A 21,713-nucleotide genomic window follows, 5' to 3' on the forward strand; every position below is an offset into this window, starting at 1 on the left:
TAATAATGCTATAGACAGAATCACCTGCCAGCCAGACATGACAGGGGCTGGGAACAAGACTGAGCTTGATTTTTAAAAAGTAGATATATCTTTGCTATTTCTTGCATCCTTATGCTTTGAGCTTTTAAAAAAGATTTATTTATTTATTTGAGAGAAAGAGCAGAAGGAGAGGGAGAGGAAGAGGGAGAGAGAGAGAGAGAGAATCTCAAGCAGACTCCCCACTGAGCTTGGAGTCCAAAGGGACACTGAGATCATAACCAGAGCTGAAATCAAGAGTCAGCTGCCCAACTGAGTGAGCCACTCAGGCGCCCCCTCATACTTTGGTTTAAATTTACATCCACTATACTTTAATCCTCCATCTTTCTTAGTACACCATAAACCCTTAGAAGTAGGAAAGGTTTTGTCTTGCTTACTGTTCATCTCTTGAGCCTAACACAGTGCCTGGAACATACTGAGAGGGAAACAATAAATAGTTATCAAATGAGTGACTGACTGTTAGGTGCTCCATAAATGTTTACTGAATTCAACTGACTCAGTTCTCATAAAGATCACTATGACTGTTTTAGAGAAGAAGAAACCAGATGTAGGAAGTTTAGGCAACATGTTCAGGGTCACATAAATAGTAACAGAAGAGCTAGAACTTTTTCATTATATTCAGAAAAAAAAAATATTCCTTTCCTTTGGAACTTGGCCCTGAAATGTAACACTATGACACATCTTAAATTGCATGACTCATACATTTCATCTTCTATGATCAAGAGTGGGGGAAAATGTAATGAATTAGAAACATTTATAAGACAGAATGTGTACTACTGAGTATTTACCCCAAAGATACAGAGGTACTGAAAAGAAGGGCCACATGCACCCCAATGTTCTTAGCAGCAATGGCCACAATCGCCAAAATGTGGAAGGAGCTGAGATGCCCTTCAACAGACGAATGGATAAAGAAGATATGGTCCATATACACAATGGAATATTACTCAAACAATGCATAGCCACCATTTGCATCAACATGGATGGACTGGAGGGGATTACATTAAGCGAAGTCAGTCAAACAGAGAAAGACAATTGTCATATGGTTTCACTCCTATGTGGAACAGAAGGAATAGCACAGAGGACCATAGGGGAAGGGAGGGAAATCCAAAGGGATTGGACAAATCAGAGAGGGAGATGAACCATGAGAAACTGTGGACCCCGAGAAATAATCTGGGGGTTTCAGAAGGAAAGAGGGGAGGGGGAGGGGGTAACAGCATGATGGGTATTGAGCAGGGCACGTACTGTGATGAGCACTGGGTGTTATACTTAACTAAAGAATCAATGAACACTGCATCAAGGACTAATTATGTACTATAGAGTGGCTAACTGAACATTTAAAGAAAAAAAAAAAAAGACGGGATTTTATGTTGAGGCCCTAGACACTAACGTCTCAAAATCCCAAACTGCAGTACCTAGATTTTCCAAACAGGTGACTCCTCTCTTAATGAGCACACAAGCTAACTCAATCCCAAGGACTCAAGAGGATAACCTGGTTTGTCCCAGACAGACTTGAGTCAACTGCTCTTTGAGATTTTATGTTACCTAAATACTGTCATTGGTTAGCGAGCAGAGATTACAAAGTACAACTTATATTTCTTATAAATCATGTAACTACTCCATTAATTCTCGCCTCAGGGCCTTTGTACATGCTGTGATATCTGGTTAAAATGCGTTTCCACTTTCCCATGGCTCCATACTTCTCAGTCTTCAGTTCTTGGCTCACACGGCTGTCCTAAAAGGGATTTCCCAATACCCTGAGGGCATACCTCTGCCCCTTTAATCCCTATTGCTACATACCACAGATAGATCCTAAATGGTCCAGACTCCACCTGGCTTAACCTCAGATGATGCCCATTAAATGCCAATGGATCTCTGTCCCCAGCAAAGAATTATGTGACTTTACCCTCCCTCAAGATCTCCCTTGGTTATTTCTGAGTCCCCAGGGATGGTTTACAAGTGCCCTAAGGCCAGTCACCCACATTCTCATCCCCAACCTCCTGATCAAGTTGCCAAACCACTCCTGGCCCTATGACTTCTGGTTCCTTCCATGGGTGTGTGGCTTTCCTGCTCTACACTGGAGCGTTCTCTTTCTTCAGTGTTGCACAACAGGCCAGCTAGGTGTGGCCATGGTTTCCTAGCACAGAAATGAGGAGGATGCCTGTGTACAATCTGAATCACCCGGCGATCTGATTAAAATTCAGGTTCTGATTCCGTAGGTCTGGGATGGGCCATGAAATCCTGCATTTCTAGTAAGCCTCCAGGTGATGTGGACTCTGCTGGTCCATGGGTCATACCTGAGGAGTTAGAATGTAGAGGATATCTGCAGCAGGCACAGATCCAGGAAGGATATTTGCTCAGTGCATGCTGGTTGTTGTGAATCCATACCTGCGAGGCCCCCAGCACATTGGGCACGGTTGGTAACCTGCCCAGCTGTGTATGCCACAAACTTGCAACTCTGTATAGCCCATGAGAGCAAGATTGGCTCTCATGGGAGGCCAGCCAGACATGCTCGAAAGTAAATGCCCCCTAGATCAATCTCAACAAATGACAGACAAGAAACTGGGAGATAAAGGCTCCATCCCCATGGCCTGTCTAGTAGAATCTTTCTCAGACACCTGTTGATATGGGATCCCAGAGTTCTCTGGAGAATAAAGACACCATCATCCACATTAGGCATTTTCTGGATAATAATGCCTCATTAACTGTTTTCCTTCCCTTCCCCTGCTCACTTCCCTCTGCTCCCCTCCCCAGCTGTTTCCAGTCACGACCTCCCGAGTGAATTCTTTCCAATCAAACAAATCCTTGCCTGTGGCTCGGCTTCTGGGGGAATCCAACCTGCGACCAAAGGCTTGTTTGCTTTGGGGGCTGTAAAAATTAAATACAAAATGGAGATGAAACCTGAGAATTCTCTAAGCATATAAAACCACGGAAGCCAAACTAAATCTGCTTATTTCATGAACATAACTGAAACTGAACTTAGGTGATTTCTTGTAAATACCTCTGATAATTCAAAGAAACTGAAGTCATCTTCCTGAAAATGCTATAAGATAATCAGTTTTTTGTTTACTTTTTTTTTTTTTACTGAAATCTATTTGACATATGACACTGTGTAAATTTAAGGTGTGTGGCATGTTGATTTGATACATTTAAATATTGCAACACGATTGCCATTATATTGGTACCTCCCACCTCTCGCATACTATCATTTCTTTTTCTGGGGTGGGAAACTTAGCCGGTTTGATGTTCACATTACAATATTATTGACAATATCACAATATTGTTACAATAATGGCTATGCTGTGCATTAGAGCTCTAGGACTTATTTATCTACTAGTTGCAACTTTGGACCCTTAAACAATGTCTCTCCTATGGTAGAGGGACCAGATAGCCCCTTTTAACCAATCCCCTGCCATCTGAAAACTCTCATTGTAATAACCAATCATTGTCAATGTTAAACAACTTCCTTATTTTCACTTTATAAGCCATCCTGTAATGTCATGCCCCTGATCTTCATATCATATCAGTTTTAAATCTGAAAGCTCCCCAGTTCACGACCTATTTTTAAATGCACAGTAAACTCTTACTAAATACTTTTTATTGGTTTAGTCATTTCAACTTTGCTATGTCTGGATTTTTGACAGGACCAAATCATCGTAATATAAATTCACTGGTTTTTTTTTTTTTTTTTTTTTTTTTTGAAAGACTAAGTAGGATCAAAGGGACTACATTCAGGCGCCACCTACTGAGGCTAGCAGGAGGGCTAAGACACAGTTTTCTTTGCCCTCCCAATGGCATCATCTCAAATAAGGGCAATAGCCAAGGTCCCCACAATGAGGTCTCAATCCGATGACAAGTGAGAAATTTATTCCCACGATCCTCTCTCCATGCTTAACAACACAGTATGTCTGTTTCATTCTCATGCAGGCAACCAGCTGTCAGATCACACGGACCCCACTGACCACATTGAAATGTATGAGACAGGGGATGAAGGACACAACCTAGGAGACACTGGTATCACTGCACAGAGCGGCAAGGGGGCACTCTCTTATTGATACCCTCTTTCAAACCCATGGAAGAAAGGCATTTTTTGTATTTGAGAACAAAAGGAGAATACAGGAGAACCAGACAAATTTAACCAATGTCGCTTAGCAGGTAAGCTGGTGATTCTCCAACGTAAGCCTGCATCTAGAGCACTTTGGGAGGATGCTAAAATTTCACATTCCCAGGCACAGAACCAGAGAGTTTGCACTTTGGAAAACACTGCTGTAAACTGTCAGAGTCATGAACTTCCCACTGAATCTGCCAAGGTCTGCAGAGACTTCAGTAAGCGTCTATATGTCAGTTACTCTTCTGAGCTCTTTACCTTAAGCACTTAACTAACCAACTTTGTTAATTGGATTGAATCTAATCTTCTTAATAACCTTGTTAGTTAGATATGGTTATCAGCTTTATTTTACAGATAAGGAAACTAAGGCACAGGTAGGTTAAGGAAGTTGCCAGAGGTCACACAGCTAGACACAGAGGAGCCAACTGTCCATCTGACTCCAGAGCACTGTCCACCCCATCCCACTGGAGCTGAAAGACTGGGCAAGGCCCACACATTTTACCTCCATCCCCTATAAAGTCGATCCTAGGGACTGAATGTTTATGCACCCCTCCCAAACTCATATGTTGGTGCCCTAACCCCCGATGAGACTACATTTGGAGACAGGGAGTCTAAGGAGGTGAGGAAAATTAAATGAGGTCATAAAGGTAGGGTCTTACACTGCTAGGTCTGGTACCCTCATAAGGAGAGGAAGAGATACAGTGACATCTCTCTATCATGTGAGGACACAGCAAGAACAATGCCAACGGCAAGCCAAGAAAAGGGCTCTCGCCAGAAACCAACCCAGCCAGCACCTTGATTTTGGACTTTCCAGTTTCCAAATTTGCTGTGAGTAAATACATTTCTGTTGTTTAAAGCACCCAGTCTGTAATGTTGTGGTGTCTGCCCAACCAGACAATAAAGACTCTGATCTATAGTATTTCATGAGGTTTTCCTGATTCCTATCAAAACTCATGTGTCCTATGGACATTCTCCCACATCTATGCTGTGTGACCGGAAATAAACTAGAAATAAATCCGAGCTGCCTGTCAGGACTCAGGACCTAATTTTTAAAAATAACTTTTTTCTTTCTGCAATCATAAATTGAGTTCAGAGTACAAATTTGGCATATGGTGTGTCTTTGGGGGAATGAATGAATCACTCTGCAGGACCAGAAATGAGAGGCTATATCCCCTGGAGAACTCACCCTTAGTAGGAATCACATTCATCCAATGTGGAATGTTATCCCCGATCAATACTGGATTTGACCCTTTCCAACACTGTGTTGGAAATCAAGACAGTAATTCAAAAGCAGATTTAACCACAGCATTGGATGGTGCAACTAAGAATCATCACGCACATGCTTCCACAAGAAGAGGAACATGTTATTAACATTAAATCATCTTCTGAATTGGTTGTACAAGGCACTGAGGACAGAATGATGCCTTTCTAGTTCAGGATCAAAAATGGCGCTCTTGTGGGGCACCTGGGTGGCTCAGTGGGTTAAAGCCTCTGCCTTCGGCTCAGGTCATGATCTCAGGGTCCTGGGATCGAGCCCCGCATCAGGCTCTCTGCTCAGCGGGGAGCCCGCTTCGCCCTCTCCTCCCTGCCTCTCTGCCTACTTGTGATCTCTGTCTCTCTGTCACATAAATAAATAAAATCTTAAAAAAAAATGGTGCTCTTGAAAAGATGACTGACAAATAAATAATCCAATTTTGTAGACGATGGTTTTGGTACTAAGTGAATGGGAATTCTTGGGCAAGTTCCTTTACCTCTAAGGGCCCCAGTTTCTTTCCCTGTAAAGGAAGGGGCATAAAAGCTGGTCATTCCTCTGACTTTTCCTTGACTCATTCAAGCCAGAGCTACTTTTCCAAGTCCCTTCTTTGACAACATGAGATATTATAAGAGCAAATAACTCAGTAGAGAAGCACATCTTGTAAATGGTATATGATTCAAACCCAGTCTTTCCTTACACTCGCCCCATGCGCTTTTCATCATTATTTTATTTATGTCATCCCCCACCACCTGAAATCCCCTTCTTTACTTTGCAAGAAAAAGAAATGTACATTGGGTACCTCTTCTGGTCCCTACTGATATTTGCTCTCCAGACTCAGACCCAGAGTACCCTTTGCCTCTTGATCCTGTGAAACTTTCTGGCTAGCACTCTGCTGCCCTATACTCCTCCCCACTCAGGGCTTAGTTATGCTCCCCAAAGTTCTAGAACTTTCTAGTATGCACCAGGGTTATGGCCCTGTGAGCTGGGAAGGCCACAGGACTTGCTATAAAGGATCAGTGGGTTTCAGAGTCAAGCACACATGGGTTTTCTAAATTTACCACTTTCCAGGTGTGTTGCACACATCACTTTACATCACTAAGCCTTAATTTGTCTATGTACAAAAAGGGACAATGGCACCATTGTGACCACTCTTGACTGCCTAAACAGCAATCATTCCATCTTTGTTGACAACAGAGGGCTGGCTCTGTGCAGGTATTCAGGGACACGTGTCCTATTCTAGGGATGAATTTGGATCTCTTGACTGAGCATAATAATCCTATCTACATTTGTCAATGATTGCTTTGGGTTAGGTCATATGACCATTTCTGGACTGGGGGATACAAAGGGAAATCTCTTGAGAATGGTGGGGAAAGACTTCCCTTCCTAACAAGGAGAGAGAAATGAGAAGAAAGCAAGCCCATCTTCATTTCTTCATTATTTTATTTTATTTATTTAATTAATTTATTTATTTTTAGAATCTTTTTTCCTTAAAAAGATTTTATTTATTTATTTGACATAGAGAGAGAGAGAGAGAGAGATCATAAGTAGACAGAGAGGCAGGCAGAGAGAGCGGGGGAAGCAGGGTCCCTTCTGAGCAGAGAGCCTGATATGGGGCTTAATCCCAGGACCCTGAGATCATGACCTGAGCCGAAGGCAGAGGCTCAACCCACTGAGCCACCCAGGCACCCCCATTTCTTCACAATTTTAGACATGATTTTGTGAGTTACATGACAGTAGGAATGTCATGTAAATTTTTGTGATGGTGCTCACTACATCAGTCAACTTGAAGTTAAGAAGGAAAAGCCAGGAAGATCACAGAAAGGCCAAAGAGCCCTGACAGTGTGTAGATGCTGAATCTACTCTCCCTGAAATGGTCTGTCTCCAGATATTTTATTTATGAGAAATAAAGACCTCCATTGCTTAAGCCATTTTTACGCATTTGTGGGATTTGAAGGTTATATGAAGGTTATACTATGTTGCATATACTCTGTAAGTAAAAGAATTAAAAAATCTAAAATATAAGAATTAGATGTGAAAATAAATAGATTTTTAAAAATTCTAATTGTGATTTTAAATAGTTCTAAAAATTCTTTTTTTTTTTAAATTTTATTTATTTGACACAGAGATAGACAGCACAAGCAGGCAGAGTGGCAGGCAGAGGAGGAAGCAGGCTCCCGTTTAGCAAGGAGCCCAATGTGGAACTCAATCCCAGGACCCTGGGATCATGACCTGAGCCGAAGGCAGCGGCTTAACCCACTGAGCCACCCAGGCGTCCCTAATTCTAAAAATTCTAAAAAATTCTAAAAACCCTAAAGAATTCTAATTTAAAAATAATTCTTGGGGCGCCTGGGTGGCTCAGTGGGTTAAGCCTCTGCCTTCAGCTTAGGTCATGATCCCAGGGTGCTGGGATCGAGCCCCGCATCAGGCTCTCTGCTCAGCAGGGAGACTGCTTCCCCCTCTTTCCACCTGCTGCTCTGCCTGCTTGCAATCTCTCTCTCTCTGTGTCAAATAAATAAATAAAATCTTTTAAAAAATAATTCTTTCATTAAATTAAAAATTTTCTTTAGAAAGTAACAGTAGATTTCAAATTTTAAAGGCTGAGAAATGCCCAAACATCATGAGATTCTCAAAAAAAATACTTCTCATTAACAACTGACTAATAAACCTCTATAATATTTGTAACCTATATGTTCAGGTTGCATACTCTGTCTTCTTACAACAATAATTTAATATTTTCTATAGAGAATAAGCAATTCCTTTTTTAAAGAATGGTTGATAGAGAACTAATATTATTATTGATGGCTTAGAAAATGCACTTTCAGCTTCATTATTAGTAATGCCATGTAAATTTTTAGGGTTGTCATTAAATTTGGGAAAAGCGCCAATGAGTTTGTTCCATATACGAGTTGTATGTTTTATTTTTTTTTCAAAGATTTTATTTATTTGACAGACAGAAATCACAAGTAGGCAGAGAGGCAGGCAGAGAGAGAGGAAGGGAAGCAAGCTCCCCACTGAGCAGAGAGCTCGATGTGGGGCTCGATCCCAGGATCCTGAGATCATGACCTGAGCCGAAGGCAGAGGCTTTAACCCACTGAGCCACCCAGGTGCCCCTACAAGTTGTATGTTTTAGAAGAATTTCCCACAGACTAGCTTCTGGCTCCATACAATTCAAGCTTAATTTCTCCTCTGCTACCTACATTTCTTTCTGTTCCCATTGCCGTATTGCCTTCCCGCCCTGCTGCTTTGTACCAAGACACCAGGTGAGAAGACAGTGGTGGCAGGAGTGTCCCTGGAAGCCATCCCTGTCCCGGGAGGCTTGGGGTAACTTCACTAGACATGGAAATGACTGAGAACCACATAATATATCCCACCAAATCCCATTCTAATGTATTCCTAGAGCTGAAACCCAATTCCAAATCCCAAAGGCTCTCAACCTTTCTAGCACTAATCAACACAAGGGGATGCATAACAAAGGAGAAGTTCCAGTGGAAAGATAAGCAGCCTTAAAACACTGCAGTTAAAATGTTTTACTTTTGCAAATTAAAAAAAAAAAAAAAAGGTAATCCTATGGACACATCGCCAGGGCCTCAGAAAATGTCCATGCTAGGGAGGGGGTCCTAAATCTTAGGCTTTGTTTTGCTTCCCATTGAATCCATCCAACTCTGATCGTTGGCATGTTGTGAAAACTGAATGAACGAATAATGTAAATAAAGTGCTGGGCACAGTGTCTGCCACATAACAGACTTTGCAATAGGGCAGCAACTATTACAATTTTCATGATGTTAGCATTATTTAATACTTTCTTTTTTTTTTTTAAAGATTTTATTTATTTGTCAGAGAGAGAGGAGAGAGAGCGAGCACAGGCAGACAGAATGGCAGGCAGAGGCAGAGGGAGAAGCAGGCTCCCCGCCGAGCAAGGAGCCCGATGTGGGACTCGATCCCAGGACGTTGGGATCACGACCTGAGCCAAAGGCAGCTGCTCAACCAACTGAGCCACCCAGGCGTCCCTAATACTTTCTTTTTTTCCTGAATATGTTTTCACTGTTAGGACTGAAACAAGCTTTTGACCCATAATTTTCTTTCTTTCTTTTTTTTTTTTTTTAAAGATTTTATTTATTTATTTTTTATTTACTTGACAGAGTGAGAGGGATCACAAGTAGGCAGAGAGAGAGAGGGGGAAGCAGGTCCTCTGCTGAGCACAGAGCCCACTGCGGGGCTCGGTCCCAGGACCCTGGGATCATGACCCGAGTGGAAGGCAGAGGCTTAAACCCACTGAGCCACCCAGGCGCCCCTGACCCATACTTTTCTACCTTAGGGTAGACACACGTTTAAAGTTGGTTTTTCAAGGGGTGCCTAGGTGCCTCAGTGGATTAAATGCCAGACTTTTGATTTTAGCTCAGGTCATGATCACATTGGGTGGTGAGACTGAGCCCCGCCTGAGGGTCTCCACTCAGTGGGGAGACTGCTTGAGGATTCTCTCTCTCTCTCCCTCTTGCACACATGCTCTTTCTCTCTCTAAAATAAAGTAATAAATAAATAAATAATAAAAAATGGTTTTCCAGTATGAAATCTGTTCATGACTGAGCTTTAGTTTTCAGGGGTTAAATATTTCCATGCCCGAAAGGGTGAATCTCTCTATTATCACAGGGACCAGAAAATCAAAGTGACATCCTTCCAATCAATAGTTTCATTATTACTGTTTAAAATGATTATCTTTGCCCTAAAATCGGCATGCTATATTTAGTGACCATCACCAAGAGACATCTGCCCAATGAAGCAACAGTGCTTTTCATAAGTGATACATCATCTATTTATTTCGGCAGCTAAGCACCTTCTGGCACAACAAACAGCCACCTTTGGAAACAAAGATGGAATTTTGGGTGCCTTCAATAGATATGGGTTGTCTAAAATTACAGATGGTGCTAATTAACTAGAACACAGAATTAGAACCTACAGTTCAGAAAATATGCAAGAGAAACAGAGTGTTTGTCAGAAAGTTGAGCATTGGGGAGCTAAGCTCACTGCTAAGATGCTAAATTGATGATAAGAATTATATACTGTGGTTAAATCTCAACAAACAAAGCCCCAGGTTGTGCCTAAATTAGACCATGTGTTTGCTCAAAGATCTGGTGTTTAAAGTAAATTCCCTTTCACTGATTAAAAATTATGAATAAGTCGAGTGAAAAGGGTACTATCTGTGAGAGGGGATACTGAAATGGGCCAGAACTTTATTTATTTTTGACTAATTTTTTTTTTGGTCAAATGCACCTTCATTCAAAGAAAGCAACTGTCATTAACGTTCTTGAATTCAAAACCTGATTGAGTTGCTTAGTGTTTAACTATCAGGAGAGGCTGGTAGAGTGTGCTAGTGTTCTAGAAGAGCCCTGTTGGTGGAGGCAACTGAAAAGGGCAAAGTTTCAAGGTCTGGAGACTGGGACTTTCATCCCAGATCCATTGCTAATTCACTAGATGATTCTAGGCAAATTACCTAACTGATCTGGCTACTAAGCCCAATCAATAATAATTCCTGCCTCCTTAACTGGGTAATAGTTATAGAAGACTTTAAAAGCTAGAGACACTCCATAAGAGGAAAAGTGGAAATGGCAGGGTAGCATGGTGATTAGGAGCCCTTATTGTGTGTGAATGGAGTCTGCTAGATGTTCAGCCATTAGCCAGGGGAGCAGTCCAGAGCAGAGTATTTTACTTCTCTCCTTCAGAAAGAGCTGTAGCAATGGTCAGATGAGATACTGTGTGTGATTAGATAGTTCACCTGTGTGTATCAGCAGTCCAGAATAATAATGACTTCACCATAACAATCATGAGACTCAAGTCAAGCAATCCAGACTAGTGTGGCCTCTCTGCTCCATGAGATCATTCAGGGATCCAGGATCCTCTTTCCTTGTTGCTCTGCCATCCCTAGGCTGTTCTAATCTGCATCATTAAAGATGGTTTGAGGACACATCTGAATTCCAAGAGGCAGGACGAATGAAGGCAAGGTAAGGGGAATAAGGTCACACCCTCTTTCTTTTAGGATACAATCTATAAATTGCACAGGACACTGTTGCTCACATGTCACTGGCTGGAACTTAGAAAGGTGGCTGCCCTTGTTTTCAAGACCGGATCATGAAGACTTTATTCTGGGAGGCTACAGCCCAGCTAAAATGTAGAAGGAAGAAGAAGGAAGGAAGGAAGGAAGGAAGGAAGGAAGGAAGGAAGGAAGGAAGGAAGGAAGGAAGGAAGGAAGGAGAAAACTCAACGTGGAGTAGACATCAAGCTGACTCTGTCAAAATCTCCAAACTTCTTAGCATATATGAGGAGTCAATAACTTGTAGCACTGAAGTCCCATGTTCTGGGTTCCACTTCCGTACCAGGAAAACTGAGATGGTTGCTCACAAAGATGCTCTATGGTGGGATTCAAAGAGACCTTTGGAAATGAGACTGCAGGTAGGACCTTCTGGATCTTCAGGACAACCAGGTGAGGCTCCTGGGGTGTCAAAGATAGAAGGGGCCTTGAAAATAGAGGTCAAATACTCATTTTATGGTCAAAATGGCCATATATAAAAAAGGGAAAGGGATTTACTTACGGTTTTGCCATTCCTAAGCATAAAGGTAGGTAGGGTACTTGCAAAGAGACAAGAAAGAGACCATTGTTCAAACATACCTCTACCATGGGTCTGTCCTGGCATGGCCTTTCCCTCCTGCTTAACAGAAAAGTGCATTCAGTAGCTCTGTTGATGTGTTAGATGAGAAATATCCAGTTAATGGAGAGGACCTACCAGTATAACTCGAAGGTGCCCAAAGCTTCTCCTTTTTCTTTCTTCTCTCTCTTATAACTCATATTAACTGGAACTCTGTTAGTTACAGATGAAATAAACCTAACTCAAACTATTTTCAGCAGAAAACTGGAAATACATTGGCTCATGGAACTAGATTCATAAATAGGTCAGTTTCAGGAACAGGGAGATACAGGGGCTCAAAATCACAGCATCGGGAATTGGATCTGTTTCCAGTACTGCTTCTGTCTGAGTAAGTTTCATTCACTGGCAGATTCTTTCCCTCACAGTGACAAAATTGCTGCTGGCAGACCCACTCCCTTGAAACCAGTGGAAAGAGAGTTTCTCTTTCAGTAGTTCCAATAAAATTCCCAGAGTGTGTTATGCCTGTCTGACTTGCTCATCATTATGGTCAAAGAGTGGAATGTGCTGATCAGACAACCTGACTTGTGTTCATGCCTGGAGTGGAAGACAGTGAGGTCAGCCCCACGTAAAATACAGGGGCCGGGTGGGAGTAGAGAAGCGTGGTTTCCCAGACAAAAATGAGAATGGTAAAGACAGAGGAAGGGATGATGGACGCTCAGTAGGCAAACAACGGATGTCCATAACATCTCCTAAATTCTCTTTCTTTTCTTTACTCCTTCTTCCTTCCCCCTCCCTATATTCTCTTTCTCCCTTCTCTCTTCTCTTTCTCTTTCTCTTTGTCTCTCTCTCCATCTGTATTTCTCTCAGTGAGACTGCCATTAAGTGAGATGCAAAGGTGAACATCTATGGGCCCTGACTTCAGGAAGCTCTCAGATTCAAGGGAAAAAAGGGACAATTAGGTAACAAACCGTAATGAAATTTGATATGCTTGGGGAATGTGTTCATTCACACATATATGAATAAATAAATAAATAATGTACACACGAATGAAATGGCATAGTGGAGAATTTTGCAACATTAACCTAGGCACACAGATAAAGGAGGGATTAATTTAATCTGGATCAAGAAAAAGCTCAAATTTTCACAAAGGAGACATTTAACTTGACTCTGAAGGATGAGAAGCACTGTGACATTTTTCAGCAGAAAGAGACCCCCAGGCTATCACAATCAGGGTCCTGTCAGCTCCATGCCACCCCCAAAGCTCCTATGAAATCTGAAGCATATCCAATAATCAAAAATCAGGAAATTTGGACAGACACAGCCTGTCACTAAATTTAACCTTGTGTACGTCATTTATCCTCTCTTATCATCAGTTCTTAATCATTTGTAAAACAAGCAGATGGAATTATTTCTGGGGCTCCTTGCATCTCTAAAAACAAGGAATTTCTCTCTTGAAAATACTGAAGACCCTTGGCTTACAGAATGAACAGAAAGGTCTTTGATGCTGAGATTCTAGTTGAATGTGCACTGCTGCTTTGCAGAGCATACATGTGGGAAGAAATTGGTTTACCAGGTGTCTGAATCAGCCAGTTGACACTATAGGTACCAAAGGGAAGAGGCAACAAGATTTCCCCAAGCTGAATCTGGGTCATTTTATCACACTGTCTGAAGTCATCCTGGAAGTATAGCAACAGCTGGAACTGAAGGCAAATGCAGAGCCCACTGAGGATTTCTGTGACCAGATGCATCTGTTCTGTGAGTCTGACCATTTAAGGAGCATCCTGATAAGTCCTTTCTGTGGCTTTTCCCCCAGTGAGTTGAGTTTTGCATTCTCATGGCTGAGATATCACACTTGGCCAATAAATGAGATAGAGTTAGATGTCCTAAAGTCTGAGTACAGTTTTAAATTATCAGCAGGTTCTGTTTTCACTTCTTAATTTAGTAAATAGGAGGAAAACAAACCCTACACCACCTCTCAATGTTGTAATCTTGTATTCAAATGTCCTGTTGCGAGAGCAGCATGACCCATTAAGTCCTGACTTTCCAACCACAGAAATTACTACCTTGACCTAATGATTACAATTTGTTATTGGTGTACAGCCCCAGCAGATGAGTAAGTTCTAGCATACAGGGAGAAAATGGACTTGAAAGCAGGATGGAGTAGGAGTTCACAAATGCCCACACAGCATTCCTTGAAACAAGGGCTATAAATTCCCTGGGGGACATTATTAGCTTCATTTTAAACAAAGAAATAAGCTCAGAGAAGTAAAATGACTCCTTCGTCACATATCTAGGAAGTGAATATGTAAATTAGAGGTGGGGGCTCAAATCAGACCTTTTTTTTTTTTTTTTAACTGTAGTGTTCTTTTTATTGCTCTTTGCCAAATGGATCTTCAAAAGTGAGACCAACACACCAACCAAAATAAACTCCAATGAAAAAGACAGAAAATATGAGTGGCGGAAAGGAGAACAACCAGACCCCTCATATACAACTTTGGAGCATTAAGTGGCATAGTGGCTTTGAAAAATTGTTTGGTGTTTTCTACTAAAATCACATACATACATATATCCTCTATGAACCAACCCATCCCACTGCCGGTAATAATGTGTGCCTATGTCCACCCAAAGACATATTCAAGCGTGTCTGCAGCACTATGCATGACATCCCCAAACTGGAAGTTATATGAACTCCCATCACCAGCAGAACAGATAAAACAACGACGGTATAGTCGCGTGGTGAGATATTATCACATAATGGGCCACTATACATCCAACATGCGTGGATCACCCAAATAAAATACTGAGCAAAATAAGCCAGATGCAGAAGAGCACACATGAGAAGATTATATAAAACTGAACAATAGGCAAAACTCATCTATGGTGTTAGAAATGAGAATAGCAGTTCTCTTTGGGGGCAGTTAGTAAATAGAAGAAGGTATGAAGGCGGTGCTTCTTGGGTCTAGATAATGTCCTGTTTCTTGAGCTGGGACTGGTTACATGACTGTGATCAGTTTGTGACAATTCATTGTACTGCACTCTTAGGGCCTCTGCACTGTTTTATTATATATTATATATAAGATATTATATAAGAATATATATATATATATATATATATATATATATATATATGAATAAAATCTCCAAAAGTAAAAAATACATATATAAGAGCAAATTCACACAAGGTTATGAAACAAGCTAAATGAAGGCTATCAGAAATATTTACAAATGATAGCAATAGGGGCTGTCACTTCATCATAGGCTCACTTAGGGTCTTGAATTTTTATGCATTAGTTATTCAATTCTTTCAACCTTACGAAGTGAAGACCATTGTCACCCCATTCTTAGAAGGCAAAACAAGGGGCGCCTGGGTGGCTCAGTGGGTTAAAGCCTCTGCCTTCAGCTCAGGTCGTGATCCCGGGGTCCTGGGATCGAGCCCCGCATCGGGCTCTCTGCTCGGCGGGAGCCTGCTTCCTCCTCTCTCTCTGCCTGCCTCTCTGTCTACTTGTGATCTCTGTCTGTCAAATGAATAAATAAAATCTTTAAGGAAAAAAAAAAAAGAAGGCAAAACAAGACTGGAAAGCTTGGTTGCCATATCCCCGACCATACAGCAGAGAAGCAGTAGAGCAGATACTCAAACCAAAGCAGCCCACCTCCAGGGTCCGCATCTTAACCATTGTGTGGTATCATATCCTGTGATGGAAGGACCTGGGACACCCAGGGGCACTTTGATTCATTGACTTTATCTCCCTGAAAACCACCTGGAAACCTCAGAAGTTGGGATAAATTCCCTTAGATTACCTCTGGAAGAAAAGAAAATGTTTAAATCAAGTGAGATGGAGAACGGCCATTTATCAAAAATTTAGGGCCGCCATGGAGAAAGTCACTAGGGCTCTAACTTTCTGCTTGCCGAAGGCTCCTTTTGAGTAAATCACTGCTTATATCACTCCGTAGCAACTGGAGAAGACGAGGATGGATGCAGTCATTTTTAGGACGTTAGAGGACTGTTAACATCAGTGCAGGATTCGTGATGATGTGTTGAAGGATGGTTGGCACCCAAAGGAGGGAATGGTACGTGTTTCATGTTTTATGATATGTTTTGTCACTTGGGGATTTCAGAGGTGGAGGCATTTACAGAGTGAAATGGAAGCTAGCTTTCTCTTCTTGTCACTTGGGTTACTTGGACGGTTTTAAATCGGAAAAAAGAAAACCAACGACTGATTCTGTCCACTAAAGGAAAAGAGAGTCAGAATCAGTGGGAAGGCTGAACAAACAGCTACTTGCTTCTTTTTCTCGCTTCCTCTCTCCTTAGCAACTGGACTCCTGTCATAGTGTCATCACTTCTTTCTGCAAGTCTTCACTGACAGTCTCTTTTGACCTCTTTGCATCACCCTATCTCTTGTTCCTAAACCAGAAATAGTGTCACTGAATGGTGCAGTCCTGGGTGTCACACACACAGGGCAAACCTCACCCTCACTGGTGACTTTAGTAGACACCATCTGCAAAGTCAACCTGTGAGTGAGGGGTGGGAAGATGGGTGGCCACCCCTCTCAGGGAACAACCTACAGGAGCTCCCCTCAGTGGATACAATTAATTCCAATGAGCAGAGCAAGGAGGGTGTGGCAGGTGGCCCTATTGACGTGGTCATTACAACTTAACCTACCAAACACTAGAGTCAAGCAAAGGGTGCTTGAATCTTCAATGTGGTGAAGCTGGTAGAGCTTTGAAAATCACTTGGGATGATTTACATCAAATACCTAAGCCCCATCTTGTGTTGGAGAAACCATAAGCTTCTCATTTTCTTCTTTCTTTCCTTCCTTTTTTATTTTTTATTTTATTTTTTTTTAAAGATTTTATTTATTTATTTCACAGAGAGAGATCACAAGTAGGCAGAGAGGCAGGCAGAGAGAGAGAGAGAGAGAGAGGAGGAAGCAGGTTCTCCGATGAGCAGAGAGCCCGATGCGGGACTCGATCCCAGGACCCTGAGATCATGACCTGAGCCGAAGGCAGCGGCTTAACCCACTGAGCCACCCAGGCGCCCCTCCTTCCTTCCTTTTTTAAACCCTTCCTTCTTTTCTTCCTTTACTCTTCCATACAACAGATACATGGCATGTTTTGGCATGGAGATGCTAGCCTCAAACTAAGTTACATTCATCTCTGGGAATATGGCTTATCTAGGTATGTCTTCTTTGCTCTTACAGTGACTGATCTACACATATTTATTAGCAGGATCCTTCAAGAAGAAAGCAGAAAGACATGATCCAAATTTTTACTGCAGCCTAACAAAACAGACCCAAACTTAATGGCATAATAGAGCAATAATTTTAATATGCTCATGATTCTGTAGGCCAGAAATTTGAAAGCACATGGACGGATCATTTGTCCTCCCATGTATGTCCAGGTTCCACAATGTCTGGTGTAATGTGCATGGCTAGAGATGGCAGGAATGGCTCAACCTGGGAATGTATCTGGGGCCTAAATTCTTCATCACGTGACACCGGCTGAAATTGTAATGTTCAACATGAATACTTCACTCACATGCCTAGTCCCTGGGATGAGATGGCTGGAACAACTGGGGGGCTGACTGGCACTGCCTTCCTCCCTATGACCAGCTTGGGCTTCCTCACAATATGGCGGTCTCAGGATACTCAACCTAGTTAAATGACAGCTGATTTTTCCCAGAGCAAGTGTTCAAAGATACCAAGGTAGAAGTTGCAAGGCTTCCTAGAACCTAGCCCTGGATGTCACACAACATTATTTCTGGTACATTCTATCAGTTAAACAGGGCCAGCCCAGATTCACTGTGGGAGACTATATGAGGGTGTGAATAATTAGAAAGTGGGGTTCTTGGGGATAGAGCTCATTATCACAGAGGAAATGAAGACTATAACAAAGAGTCTGTTGGGATCTCCAACCAGACCCAGAGACTCCTGTCGGATCCCCTGGGGAGAGGAGAAGCTGCAGGAGGGGCTGGATGATTCTATTCACCTTCTGCATGGCCCCATGGCCATACAACATGGCTCTAGCATCTTAAGGCCTGCACGCTGCAACCTAACCTTAAGAACGAAGAGACAGTATGCTTGCCGTGGTCACCCTCAGATACCCTTGCAACCCAAGTGGCAGAATGAACAGCAAAGGGCAGAGCCAAAGAAAAAACAAGACACTGCACACTACACAGCACCCAGCTAACAGCCTAGTCAGTGAGCACAAATGAAGCAAGACTTGGGAGACTCCCAGACACTAGGGGGCTTGGTGGTTCTTTGCGAGCAGTTGAAACAAAACTAGTGAAATGTGGATTTTCAATCTTCTATAAGCCCACTTGTACAAACTGGATTGTGATGGCACAAATTACATTTGATAACAGTTTTAATTCAAGCTTTGTACTTAATGACCTTGCCCTCGGGGAGTTAGCATCTAATTGGGAAAATAAAATTAATATACATTAAATAATGGCATAAGACAACATAAAAGCTGTCACCAGGGAGCCCCAAATAAATGGCTCACACATTAAGTTTTATAGGAATAAGCTCAGAGGAAGAGGCATTCTGAGAGCCAGAATGAATTGAAGGGCCTCCAGGAAGAGGGAAATTTGATCGGTGCCTTGGAAGTTGGTAAAATTTAATCAGGCAGGGAAGAAGCAGAGAGTGGAAGAAATCTCAAACTTAGGAATGTTTTTGAATGACTTTTGGCCCAAAACACAATTATTTTCTCTGAAACATTTAAAAATTTTAAACCTTAGCCATTTTTAGCGTGTAATACATGGACCTCTGGAGTTTAAAGATAAATGGGAAGACCGAATGTGGTTATAGGAAGGACGGGAAAACCAAAAGGAGAGGAGGTATTTCGGAGTGGTTATTTACTTTACATCTCTTGTTGGACTTGAAAAAAAAAAATCTAGAGCAGGAGTTGGCCAGAGTAAATAGTCTTTACTGTAACTACCCAAGTCTGCTTCTGTAGAACAAGATAAGCCATAGACAATCCAGTAAACAAATGGGCATCACTCTCTTCCAATAAAACCAGTTCCAATTAAACCAAGTGGCAGGCTAGATCTGGCCCGCGAGGCAGAGCTTGTTAACCCCTGCTGCAGACACTCAGGCTCATCCTGTGAACGTTTACTGAAATCTACATGATGCTTACCACCTTTGAGAAGAATGTGATGTAGAAGTGGTTCACTCAACAGGTAGTGACTCTAGGTCCATTGTGTGCTTTGTCCTGAGCAGGTCAAGTGGGGTTTAAAGCTGAGCACGCAGAGGTGACCCTACCCTCACAGAACCTAGAGGTGGGGAGGGAAGATGTATCAGGATCTAACCTAATAATCTTAGGGAATGGGGGAGCCAAAACTGACCTCCCTGAAGAAGGGACATTTTACTTGAGACTGGAAGAAGCTCGTGTTAGCACTGATCATTTGTGGAAGTAGCAACATTAAGGAGGGTGGAAATGTTCCATGTAGAAGAAACAGCACAGAAGAGAAAGGATGTGCTTTGTGAGAGAAACCAATAAAAGTGCAGTATGACACTGCGACAGTAAGAGCGAGGAACCGGGCATGAAATTGGAGGTATCAAGAAATTAGATTTACCCCCCAAGAAATGGGCTGGAGTGGTGATATGTCCCTGCCCCTTGCCCCCAGGCTCCTTTCCTTCCTAGAATCAGGGTGCATTCTGATCAGGGTTGTCTGGGACCAGCTGAGGTCCTGCAGATGATGAGCACCATGAAATCATCTCATGCTGACACTGAGTTCACCGACGAGAAGATGGTGTTATGGCTACGCCAGCTCAAATTTGCTTCAGGGGAAAGCAGGGATCCAACCTCTTCTCTTCCCACACACCAGGCAAGGGCAGAGTCTGTTCCCACATCATTCTCAACATTGATCAAACTGGCACCAATTAATGCCAACCTAGAGAGCACTTGGAAGTGAGCCTTTCCCATCCAAGATGATTAATAATTGGCTGGAACGCATCATCCCTTGTCCATGCCAGGATTCCACATAATTCTGATATGCCATCCTTGGGCTCTGTGAACTCCAGCCAATGAACACATTAAACACTTGGTGCATTTTAATTTATATTGTATTGTGGTTGACTTAACAACAATATGTGACATGCTGTGGTTATCAGCAAATGGTTCTCTTCCCTTTCTTCCAGGCCATTCTACTATACAACTCTTGACTGAAATCTCATACAATCTCTCATGGGCTGTTATTTTTCACTTCACCAGTTGCCTTGGGACATCTGCATAAACACATACTAGGTTGGAGCAAATCCTTTCTGGTCGCATTGTAAGAAATGTCTGATCGGCTCGATGCAGAGGAAAGAGCTCAATGCCTGATGAGCACGGAAATGCCTACATGGGGTCCCAAACCTTATGTGGAGCTTTTTGTTCTCTGTATTTTTCTAATACAGGACTAAGTTTGCAGAGCCAACTCTGGACGGGAGTTGCTTGGTTTCCCTCACTATGGTGGCCATGGGAAAGGGTCTCCGGGAGAAGGTGTTCTTCAAGGCTCCAGATCCACCACTAGTAAAATGTGGCCCTTGATGCCATATCCAGCCACATTCTGCAAATGTTCCCCTAGAACTAGCGCTGAGACACAGGGAGGCTCCAAAGGGTGTATAGTGGGATTATGACATATGCACAAAGCACAATTCAAGGGGCAAAATTGTGCCTCTCCCTACTGCAAGAGTCAGGAAAGTAAGTGAATAAATAAATATATAAATGAATGGTGTTTCTTAATGCCGTGAGCATTCCAACAGACTGGAGAAGACAACCCCGGAAATGGTTGATGTTAGGCAACTGGACTGCAAAGTAAAATCTGAATTCTCACCCTATAATTCCCACTATCCGGCCAGAGTTTTTTGTGCTGTCATTTCACAGGTCCTGCATCTCTGTTTTCTCATTTGTCTGCTAAGGGTCTCACTCCAGATGAGCAGGAAACTTCCGCTGGCTCTAAAATGGAACGTTGTGGGGCGCCTGGGTGGCTCAGTGGGTTAAGCCGCTGCCTTCGGCTCAGGTCATGATCTCAGGGTCCTGGGATCGAGTCCCACATCGGGCTCTCTGCTCAGCAAGAAGCCTGCTTCCCTCTCTCTCTCTCTCTCTCTGCCTTCCTCTCCGTCTACTTGTGATCTCTCTCTGTCAAATAAATAAATAAAATCTTTAAAATGGAACGTTGTTCCTGCGGTAACTTTGGAGTAAAGAGGGAGGCCCATAGGACTTGAAGTTGGAGAGTGTGGATCCTATCCTACCTTCACCAAAAGTCAGTTGCGTGCCCTTGAGTGAATAATTTAGTCTCTCCAGACAAGCCTCTATCCAATCTAAGTTCTGTGAGTCAGTGCTGCAAAGGGCTTGCTCTGAGTATCTTCTCTGAACGGCATCCATGAGCTGATGGGGCTTGAATGTTCGCCTGAGATGAATGAAGGCTTTGATTTGCCAGGCAGTGTGGAAATTTTTGTCTATGTAATCCACAGAGAGGCCACTAGCGTCTGGACACCTGACACCTGTGCCGTGTTTACCTGGAAATTGTTTTCTTTATTTTATCTTGTTACAGAAGTGAGACATATTCAGAGGAAGAGAAAAGCAATGAGAAGAAGTAACACCTACCATCTACTCCTGTGCCCAAAGATACCCCCAGTTAAGCTGCGGGTTATATGTTCCAGATCTGTTTTCAGTATCTCCAAGACAGACGCCTCAT

This window comes from Lutra lutra, chromosome 18 (genome assembly GCF_902655055.1).
Source record: "Lutra lutra chromosome 18, mLutLut1.2, whole genome shotgun sequence".
NCBI classification, from domain to species: domain Eukaryota; kingdom Metazoa; phylum Chordata; class Mammalia; order Carnivora; family Mustelidae; genus Lutra; species Lutra lutra.